Genomic DNA, 11,715 nt, shown 5'->3' on the forward strand with positions numbered 1-11,715 from the left:
CCATCTTCTTTGAATATTTGTTGAAGGAATGACCATAACATCAGCCCATCACCCACCAAATAAAGAACTTTACGAATTAATAATTATATTTCCATATTTATAATTAATTCAAATTTAGATTTCCAAAATATGGACGTTCACGTAATAGTAATAATATGAATGATAATAATATTACAATAAAGATGATAATAGCACATCAAAGCCTTTTTTCCCCTTACAAGGTAAGTAGCCAAAAAAAAAGGCAAAAAATCCACTCCCATCCATTCTATTCCACATACTCCACTCCTATTCACCCCCTCCCTCCCTCTTATCTTGGTTCATCCTGGATGATGGGTCATCCCTGTATTTCATTCAATGTCAGAAGCAGTGTCGCAAGACACAGCACATCCACAGCAAGGCCGCTTCATTTAATCGGCGACACCCCTCCCCCCTCACGCAGAAAAAGAGAAGACAGGGAGAAATCCCTTCGGATTGAGTGAATTTATTTTTCACGCATACTCCCTCACCCCACACACCCCACCCACTCCCTTTCATGTATCAGAGCAACATCCATATGCAACCATACTCCACTCACCCCTGTCATCTGTCTTCTCCCGTCCTTCCTCAACAGACATTCCTCTCTTTCCCAGTGCCCCTTTTACCTATCCATCCATCTCACCCTTGGTCATCTCCTCATGTTCACACCTTCCACCTCTGCCTTCCACACTTCTTTTACTAATATTTTTTCACTCGTTCTTTCCATGTGTCCAAACCATCCCAATATTCTTTCATCAACCCTATCTCCCAACTTCCTTTCCACCCCCGTTCTCTTACTCACCTCTTCGTTTCGCAATCTATCCAGCCTGGTAACCCCTATCATACTTCTCAGTCACCTCATCTCAAATAAATTCAAACCGCTCCTCTATTCCTCTCTTATGTCCCATGCTTCTGCCCAATACAGTGCTGTCTGCACAATCACACCTTCATAAAATCTCATCTAAGCATCCATTCCTAAATGTTTATTTCTCATTACACTTTTTAATCCCCCAAGGCATTTACTTGCTTCTCTCAATCTATACATTCTACATCTACCTCCACTCCTCCCTTTCCCGCTACATTTGCACCTAATTATCTTAGATTATCCAATTCCTCCGGTCTCTCTCCCTTAATACTTACTTCCAGTCTGCTGCCACTTTCTCCCCCTGTACATCTCATAACCATACTTTTACCCACATTTATCTTCAACCTCCTTCTTTCACACACCTTCCCAAACTCTATCACTAACTTCCTTAATCCCTCCTCTGATCCTGCCACAATAGTAACAATGATGATAATAATAATACACACGTACCAAAGGCTTTTCTCCCCTTACCAAAGAGGTAGCCAAAGTCAAAATTTATACTTCCACTCCTACCCATGTCGCCCCCATCCATTCCACTCCCATCCACCACCCCTCCCTCCCTCTCATCTTGGCTCCTCCTGGATGACGGGTCATCCCTGCATCTTGCCCATCAACCTAGGTCAGAAGCAACGTAACAAGACACAACAAATCCACAGCAATTAAGGCCGCTTCATTTAATCGGCGACCCTCCTTATCCGTCCTCACATGCAGAAACACTGAAGATAGGGAGAAATCCTATTTGGCTACATCAAAATATCATTCATACATAACCACTCCCTAACCCCCATCCCCAACCCATTTCTTTCCATTCATCACAGTATCAACTACACACAACCATTCTCCACTCACCCCTATCTTTTGTTTTCTTCCTTGCTTCCTCAACAGACATTCCCCTCTTGGTCAACACCTCTTTATCCCATCCATCTCATCCTCGGTCGCAGAGGTGGGTGGATTCCATCCACCTCTGCTTTCCACATTTCTTTTACTACTATTTCTTCACTCATTCTTTCCATGTGTCCAAACCATCCCAATACTCTTTCCTCAGCCCAATCTCCCATCTCCTTTTCAACTCCCACTGTCCTCATCACACCCTCGTTTCTCATCCTATCCAACCTTGTAACCCCTTCTATACTTCTCAGACATTTTATCCCAAACACATTTAAGGGGGTACGCGACACCTGGAGGTCATTTTCTAAAATATTTAGAGTAAAGAGCTGAAACTTCTCAGGTAAATAGGTATCCATATTGCCTACATTTTAGGTGAAGCAGAATGATGTATGTACACATGTACACATGTACGTATACCAGTAGCGACATTTAAAAGTGCACAGCACCATAATACGTGGACCAATTTGTTTTATATTTTGGCTATGATTAGTCAGTAGGCACACCTAGGGCCGGTAATTGAGTAATTGAACAATTTCCTTTATACTTTTGCATACAGGCATTTCAATTTTAATGTCTGGCAAAAATCGTGAAAAATACAATTTTTTTGCTCTTGTTTCCATTATTACTCCGAACTTTCATCCTATTCAAAATATTCGAAGGATCGGCCCTAGCAGTTACTAAAAGTAATATTCCCTGTAAGTTTCATCTAAATCTGATGTATATTAGATTTTTTATGATTAAAAAAAAAATAGAAAAATATCGAACGGAGATATGGCAACTTGAAATATGAATATATCTGTAACTTGCTTATAGTTTCACCAATTTGACTGATTTTTTCATGGCTTAATTCTTATTATATAATAAGTAAGTACAGTAAAAATTATCAACATATTTTAATTATAAGTACTTTAAATACTGAAAAACTAAAGTATAAGTATGTCACGGTAGTGACGACGCACAGACGACAACATCATATAATTTGTTTTTTTGCACCTTTGGCGGTTTCTTCATATGAAACCTCTCTGCTGGGGGTCTTCAGGGTATCTAAATCATTGGAAAGAGGTTTATTTTCCAGTAGTGGGCGCCTTCTCTTTCCTCATCAGATTCCCCTCGCCAATCTATGTTGGTAGGGCACCCCCTCCAGCATCATATGATGTCCCTTCTTCTTTCTTCTTCCTGTATAGCCTTGATCTTTTTCCTCTTGCTTTCTTCTTTAGATTTAATCTTCCTCTTTGAATTGTTTAGTCTAATGTTGTCCTTTACCTCTGTCACCGTCACAGAGGTGCAGGTGAGGGCGGTGGTGGAGTGAGAGGTGGTGAGATCTTTAGTCGTCTTTGACTGCTTGCCATCTTTAACTGCTGTTTTTTGTCATTGTGATGTTCTTTTGTTCTTTTTGCTACCCATGATGACTGTACTAAAGAGTAATATGTACTAGCTAAAGTAATAGATTGCAATGAGAGCTCATGAGACATGCGTACTTCCCTTTTCAGAGCTAGCCGGGAACTAACGCTTAGTTTCGCACAAAGTTGGCGAAATATTCTCCCTCCACCTTCCTCCCTTCCCCTCCACAATCGTATTGGCCGTTGATACACTGGGCGAGTGTAAATTCAATCAAATTTCAACGTTATTCGCTGCGCCTGAAGGTCCTAAGTGGCACGCCTCCCTCTAGTGTGGGTTGCGCCTTTAAATCTGTCCCTTTAAACCTCACCCAGGACCTTTAAATTGCGCGCGGCTGGAAAATTATTTGTCGGGATTTATTTCTAAGTGGTATACGAACATTTTGAACACAGTTTTTAAAAATGCCATATCTTGACCAAATTCACCCCCTCAGGTGTCACGTACCCCCTTGAACTCTTCTTCTCGTATGTTACATGTCCCTACCCCCATACAGTGCTGTCGGCACGATCACCCCTTCATACAATTTCCTCTTAGCATCCATTCCCAAATGTCTATTTCTCATCACACTTTCAATTCCCCAAGGCACTTAATTGCTTCCCTCAATCTACAATCTACCTCCACCTCCATTCCTACCTTTCCTACCACATGTGACCCCAAGTATCTAAAGCTAGCTACTTTCTCCAGATCCCCTCCCCCTTTCCCATGCGACTGTAGAGTGCGTGTTTAACTTCTACATATACTCGTAAGTGCTAAAGTAAAATCTGGTAGTTGTTGCTTTTAATGTGCTAGACAGCTCTCTCGCCTACAAATACAAGGTAAGCTCCGTTCAAAGCTCGGAGGGTTGCCAGAAACATTTTATGTATACATATTTACACTGTTGCCAAAATATGGATATATAAAAGGCTGGTCGCGTCGGATTGAACGGCGCGACTAGAGGCGCCGGATTAGTTTGCTGATTCTATTGTATGTCGAGAACGTGAGATCCTTTGGCCCACCCCGCTTCAATCGTTTGTCTGGAAAGCGCGAGGTCCGTTCTGCGCAGGTGTTTAGGAGTCGGCTGGACAGCCGGCGGTTCTGGTCACTGTTCAGGTCCGGATACAATGGCAGTGTCCCTTGGGATATCCGCGAAGTCGTTGGAGTACCCTTTCGCAGCATATGTGTGCGTGCGCGCATGTGCACGCTAAACATCGAAGGAAGATGATAACACGATGACGCCTACGTAGGTGTCATGAGACGCAAATGGGTATACGAGGGTGTCGGTGTCTTGATTATATATATTATATATATATATATATATATATATATATATATATATATATATATATATATATATATACATACATACATATATATTGTACTTGTAGCTGAGTGACCCCCGAATTCTGTGAAGCAGCTTGGTCACTTTTCTGTGTTTATTATTACTCAGTGAAAGAGAATGAGTAATACAACAGTGAGTTTATATCTTAAAACGCGAGTAGTGTGATGCATCATCGAATCTTCGTACCTCAGGCATCCGATGCTGCACGCGAGAATTTGACTCGTCTTGAAGAGGTACTTCCAATTTGCTGCCATCTACGCCCTTTCTATATCGTATCACTTTACTTTTATAATAATAATGGTAATAATAATAATAATAATAGTAATAATGATAGCAACTATATGAATACAAATGATAACCATATTAATAATTAATCAGCCATTTCGAGTTCACTGCTAAACAAAACTCTCGGACCATTCCATAATTATATCAACGATGATGATGATGATGATGATAATAATAATAACAGTAATAAAGATAATGATAATAATAATAATAATAATAATAATAATAATAATAATAATAATAATAATAATAATAATAATGATAACAACAATAATAATATTGATAATAATAATAATCATAGTAATAATAATAATAAAAATAATAACAATAACAGTACTAGTGCTAGTGATAATAATAATAATAACAACAACAACAACAATAACAATACTAGCGAGTATGATACAGAAAAGTGTAGAGGGATGGTAGGGTATTGAACTACTAAAATGAGGTATAGTGTGACTGCTGCTTGAAGGAATGATGTGATATATAGAAGTAGAGTGTTGTTGCGAGGAATTGTGTAGATGGGGCACCACATGGGCTGGTGTGAGGATCATATTTGGTCTCGTATGTGGCGAATGTTTCTTTAGCGTATCAACCTCTTCAATGTGAGTCAAATATTCTCTCGCACATCAAGTTGCCTGATATACGATGATGCATCACAATATGCGCATTACAAAATATAAAATTACTGGTTATAATCGTTCTCTTTCACCCTGAATAAATATAACGTCACACAACTCGTAATCAGGCCTGTTCACTGAATACGGGGGTCACTCAATTACAACTACAAAATAAATATAATCAGGAAGTCGACGCCGACATCCTTATATATCCCACTCGCGGCTCATGACGCATACACAGGCGCCATCGTACGCAAGAGGTACGTCTCATGGCGTCAGTTACGTTGTTGGGCCATGAGTGTATGTGGGGGCTGATTGTCTCTAGGTGGTTTGTTGGGTGTTCATCCCAGCGTTTTCCTACATGTTTTGTATTGTGGATCGGAGGGCATGATAGTGGTCTGTTTTAGTTAACGGGGTAGCAGCATCGAAAGGAATTGGTGCCGCTTTCCGAGCTGCCTTACCGATTCATTAATTGGCGGGGATGTCGATATGGAATGACACCCCCAGCAAAAGGATACATATCTAAAACGGCTAGATTCTTGGATGAACCGCGAATGGATTGTGTGGCGAGTGTGTAGCGGTAGTGAAAGGTGGAGAATATTTCCAAGGTACAGTATTTCGTGAGTCGGATCATTAAATAGGTTGAAGGAAAATGGATGGTTTGGAGCATGGAGAGCGAGCCTCTGTTCACCACACCATGCTGATGGGTGCATAATGCTTGGTGCAGGGCAATCTGGAGGACGACCGTCTCCATTTCCATAGATTAACGGATGCCAATGATTTTCCATTCCCAACTTTGTCCTAGTCCCAAGAATTTCGCCCCTGCCGTGTCCCTGGTGGGATCTAGAAAACATTTTGTGTTGTAAACCACAGATTTTTTGGTGGCGCACTGCTGCGTTACTGTGTCCGACGCCTCCTGCGGCCTTTGGATAGAAACATGGCATGAACTATGTCGAGAGGTGGGTCCCACGAGGAAAGAGATGTATACCCTGGGTACTGATCGTCCTTGCCCTTGCACAGGATAGGGGGCAGTGAGGCGGTTGTCATGTTGTTGACTACTCAAAAGACCCATGTTCGTTACAGGAAGACTTCGAGGTCGTGGTGTATCCCTACAAGATTCGTCCTCTGTAGAGTGGGGGTTTCACTTCCATGGCGACCCGGGCAGCAGAGCAGGCTGCAAGGAGCGTGGCTCATGAACTCCATTGAGGGGACCCCAACATGTTCCTCATTGACTCCATTCTCGAGCACTGGTGGGTCGTGAGACCAGATATGGCCAGGAGGGCGTAGTCGATGATAGGCTGGATAGCGTAGAACATAGAGTGGCGGCAAGGTTCTTGCCTATCAGGGACTGATTCCCGTGGGGTGGACCTGGGCCTGGCAACGGGGATTAGAGTTCTCTATAGAGAGCATTAGACTTTTGTTGATTCAGATACCCAAGTACAGGTAAGAACTTATTCCAGTTGGTGACCATGCACTGGATGTGTAGCCCTGCACGCGGCAATGACTTTCCGAACTGTGGCCATCATCTTTGTTGGGTGGGAAAGGTCTTCAGACCCAAGTCAGCACTATTGGGCGAGGAAATCCAGACTTGCTTGCACCCTGGTGACTCGTCCCCTGCTGCCGATGACCACCAGAGCAATGTCATCCACATATAAGATGACAACCATCAGGAAGTGGAGTATTCCAGTATGCTGGTCGGGGCATGGGATTGGTGTTGAGATGGCATGCATTTCAGCCTGAACATCTTGTTTTGAGGTAACATAAGCTCCAACAGGTAAAGAGGGTTGGGGTAATTTGCTTCTGGTGTTAAGAGAGGGTTTATTTTGGTGATTTTCAAGATGGGAACATTAAAGTGTTGTAGTCTTCATGTATTCATTTTAATTGGAGAGATGTGTATTTTCTTGGGGCAACAAGAGGGAGATGACGAGGTGGACAGGGGGAACAAGGGAGTGGGTTTGTAGTGGAGGAATGTGGTGGTCTAAAGGTAATATTGGGTTGTGCAGGGGTTCCTGTGCTATGTTTGTGGTTTCTCTTGGTAAGATTGTTTAGGTGGGAATGTAAGAGAAGGGTGGGGGGGGTCTTGTAGCAGATCAAGGTGGTTCTGTCTACAAGGTTTCAGGTTCAGCCATTGTGGATTTTGCTTGGCTTTGGACCTCGTGATCTCCGATGTGTTCTGAATCTCGAAGGTGGAGGACATCTCGTTCAAAACTGTATTGTGTGCACTGTGAAAAGGATGCAGGGATGCTTTGGGCCACATTTTCCACATTTATCTGGGTTTGGGGATGGGAAGCCACATCCGGAGGCCAAGCAAAGTGCATGTGTGCCTTTCGGTCAGAGGTAACATTACTTGGTGTGTCCAAAGGATTAGCAGATGAAACAGCAGTGTGGCCATGGTTAGTATTTTCTTACCTTATATCTTATGTAATCCATGTATAGGTCAGTTGAGAGTTGGAGTCAATCAAAAGTCAATACTGTACCAGTGTGGGGGTTAAGACATTTACACAAGTTGTTTTTTTAGTCAGGAAATTCATATTAGTTTTTTATCTCTCTTTTCATGAAGTGGAGTGAACCAGAGGAGATTTGGTTTTGGGAGAACTGCTACTCCCCCTTTGTTCTTATTTTCTTTGTTATTATTCTTACTGCAGTTAGGGTGACCTTGTTGAGAGTGGCTCACCACCTAGATTCATGAGGTGGCTATATATGAGGCATCTTTTCTAGCCTCCTCCCAATGCAAGGTAAGCAGAGTGGATCCTGACAAGGGCTGCTCAGTTGTGTAGGGTGTTACCGAGTTATATGATCCCTCAGCTCCAGTACAGGGCAACACTGCTGTTTGGTATGGCTAAATATTGACTGTGAGAACAGCATTATGGACAAGACAACTGGTGGTATTGCAAGTGGTAGAGATGACACTCATGTGAAAAGGTTCTTGTAGATAGCTTTCGGCAATGGTGATGAGAAATACAAGTGAAGAGGTTACAAGAAATCCATGATAACTTACATAATGTCTTAAATCATGTTTCACCATAATGAAACAAGACCCATTACACAAGTTGTGTATACATATCATTCCATTTCTAAACCTACTCTATTGCTCTGGGCTGCCCTCAGACTTGTCAACCATTGGTTTTCAGTGTTGTGAAACCTATATCTCCAGTGGATCTTGAAATTTCCCAAAATATTACTTCGTCTATTTCATTCATCTTTATTTACTTATTATTTTTTTTTTACATATTCCTTTTCTCTTCAGCCTCCAACTCTGTCTTCATTTAATCTAATAAAAATACTACCACAGACTTTTACAGATACTATATGAAGGAGTCTAAGTGATGGGTCGATTGAAAGATTTGCCTGATCAAAACAGGTCATTTTCTGTTGATGAAAGAATAAATGTTAGTGCTATTACTTGGCCATGTAGTCAGAATGGAGGTTGGTTGAGCCTGCTCGGCAGCAAGTTGATAGTAAGAGCATACTACATTAAATCCCTATTTAAAAAATCCCATAGGGTTTCCAATGTTAAATTGAATCAACTAATACAAATAAGGAAGGAAAGATGAGCACAAAAATTCCAGGAAATTGTTTTCCTGATGGAAAAGTGAACATTTTATGACTCAGTCCATGTGTCTTTTTGATGAATACATATTGTAGGGCTGTTTAAAAAAGAAAAAAAGAAAATATGCACAATATTTTTTATTGACGTACATATCCTACAGAGGGTACCCTATTTTGTTCAACCCTGAAATAACTAACCTCATGTTCTTTTTTATGTGCACACCTGAATACAGTGATGCACTTTATTGATCTGAGGCATGACACTTCAATTCCAGCTGTGGGGCAGACCTTATAGTAACCCCATTCAAATTGGAGCTCTAATTGTATAATTGTCTGAGACTTACCAAAACTAAATCAATACAATGCTTCATTACATTTTCATGAAAGGATTCATGTCCAACTTTCCTTTAGAGTAATAATTTTGGGGAATAAATTTAAGATATAACATCCTTTTCAGGGTTAATATGCTCCTTTTCTACTTGGCAACAGAAAATTCTATTTTACATACATTGTTAATTGTTTCTCACAATGATGGCACTTTACTCATGTTCTTTCATCTGCCTGTTTCCTCCTCCTGTCTTTCATATGATTATATTACTCAGTTGAAGTGTTATCCATAGCCCAGTAGAAGGTGATGACTTTGTCAGCCCTTTACTACATAAAGATACATTAGCAAGTTTCTGGGTATCACTAAGCAATTTCATTTTGCCAACTAGCTACCTTCAGCCTAGTACAGAGTACCTGATTCACAATTCATTTCATCCATCATCTAACACAGAAGTCTCACCCCATATACAGACTATATTATCACAAAGTATCACAGGACAATAAAGAGAGACTTTACAACACACACACACACATCCATATGAATATTCTTATTCAGTATACATGTAGTTACAGTACAGTGACTGGTAAGATTGTTTTGTGTGTGCCTATAGGAAGTGTACCAGTGGACTGAAGTTCATGTATATTCCCACTATACAAGGGGTAGGGAAACAGGTATGTAGTAGTTTTACAGGGATCAGTGTACTGAATGTGGAGGATAAGGTGTAAGAGTATGTGTTGAGTGAATTACATGGGGGAACAGAGGGAGTAATTGAGGTATAGCAATGTGGTTTTAAGAGAAGAGGGTGTGTTTGGTAGAGCAAGTATGTGAATAGGATTTAGTAAAACATAAGGATTTTTTGGGAAGGGTTTTCATGCACTTAGAGGTATATCATAGGACCAATGGAGGTGCTTTATGGATATATGGAATAGTGTGAAGTCCAATGAATGCTGTAAAAAGTTTTTCCACCAGTAGTAGAGCATGTGTGTGGGCAGGGAATGGAAAGATTGATTTGTTTGACATGAAAATGGGCCCAAACCAAGATAGCATAATGTCACCAAGGTTGTTCAACATGTAGAGTTAGATGGGGTGATATGGGGTGGATGTAGTTAGGGTGGTGAGGGAAGTTAACCTTGTGGGGTATACAAGGATTTGTTGTTGTTGTCGTTCCCTAGACTGTCTGTCCGAGCAGTCCCGAGTATACAAGGATGCCGGCATTGGCTTCCTGATTATATTCATTTTGTAGTTGTAGCTGAGTGGTCCCCATATTCTGTGAACAGGCTTGATCATGTATCTATGACATTATATTTAGGGTGAAAGGGAATGAGTATGACAGCAGTTGGTTTATATTTTGTAATGCACATATTGTGAAGCATCATCTTACATCAGGCAACCTGATGTGCACACAGATATTTGACTTGTATTGAAGAGGTTACAAGAGAGGTAAACAGAGGCATTTAGTATTTCATATTTTGTTGGCAATAACTAGTGTTTCTATGATAATGTATTTAGAATTCTAAATATCCAATTCTGAAAAACTTTGTCAGTGAATGAACAGTTTCATATTTACAATATTGAATGCAACTTAAACTTTTGATTTTGTGCAAATAAGAGCTTTACTGTTTTATCAATATACATGTATCCTATTTCTAATTACATCTTTTAATCCCCTAAGGCACTTACTTGTTTCTCTCATTCTACAATATACCTCCACCTCCACTCCTCCCTTTCCCGAAACATGTGACCCCAAGTATCTAAAACTATTCACTTCCACCAGCCTCTCTCCTTTAATACTCACTTCCAAATTACTGCCTTCGCCTCCCCTTGTATATCTCATCAACTTACTTTTACCCACATTTACCTTCAACTTTCTCCTCTCACACACCTTTCCAAACTCCGTCACTAACTTCCATAACCTCTTCGATATGATGACACCTACATAGGCGTCATGAGGCATGAGTGGGTATATGAGAATACCGTCATCAGCATCTTGATTATATTTATTTTGTAGTTTTAGCTGAGTGACCCCTGAATTCTGTGAACTGTTTTGATCACATTTTCTGTGTTCATTATTACTCAGGGTGAAAGAGAATGAGTAATACAGCAGTGACTTTATATTTTATAATGCAAGTAGTGTGATGCATTGCACAATAGGTATCCGATACTGTGCGCCAGAATTTGACTCATATTAAAGAGGCTAATTCCCCTCTGATCCTGCCACTAGCACAGTGTCTTCAGCAAACAACAATTTGGGAATGGATGCTAAGAGGATGGAGCAATTGTGCTGATAGCACTGTATGGGCAGAGATGTGGAACATAAATGGGGAAGAGTTTAAATGTATTCGAGATGAAATGTCTGAAAAGTATGGTAGGGGTTACAAGGTTGGACAGAGTGAGAAACAAGGAGAGGAAAGTGAGGGTGGAAATGGAGATGGGAGACTGGGTTGATGAC

This window comes from Oratosquilla oratoria, chromosome 4 (genome assembly GCF_046742065.1).
Source record: "Oratosquilla oratoria isolate Oo_2021 chromosome 4, ASM4674206v1, whole genome shotgun sequence".
NCBI classification, from domain to species: Eukaryota; Metazoa; Arthropoda; class Malacostraca; order Stomatopoda; family Squillidae; genus Oratosquilla; species Oratosquilla oratoria.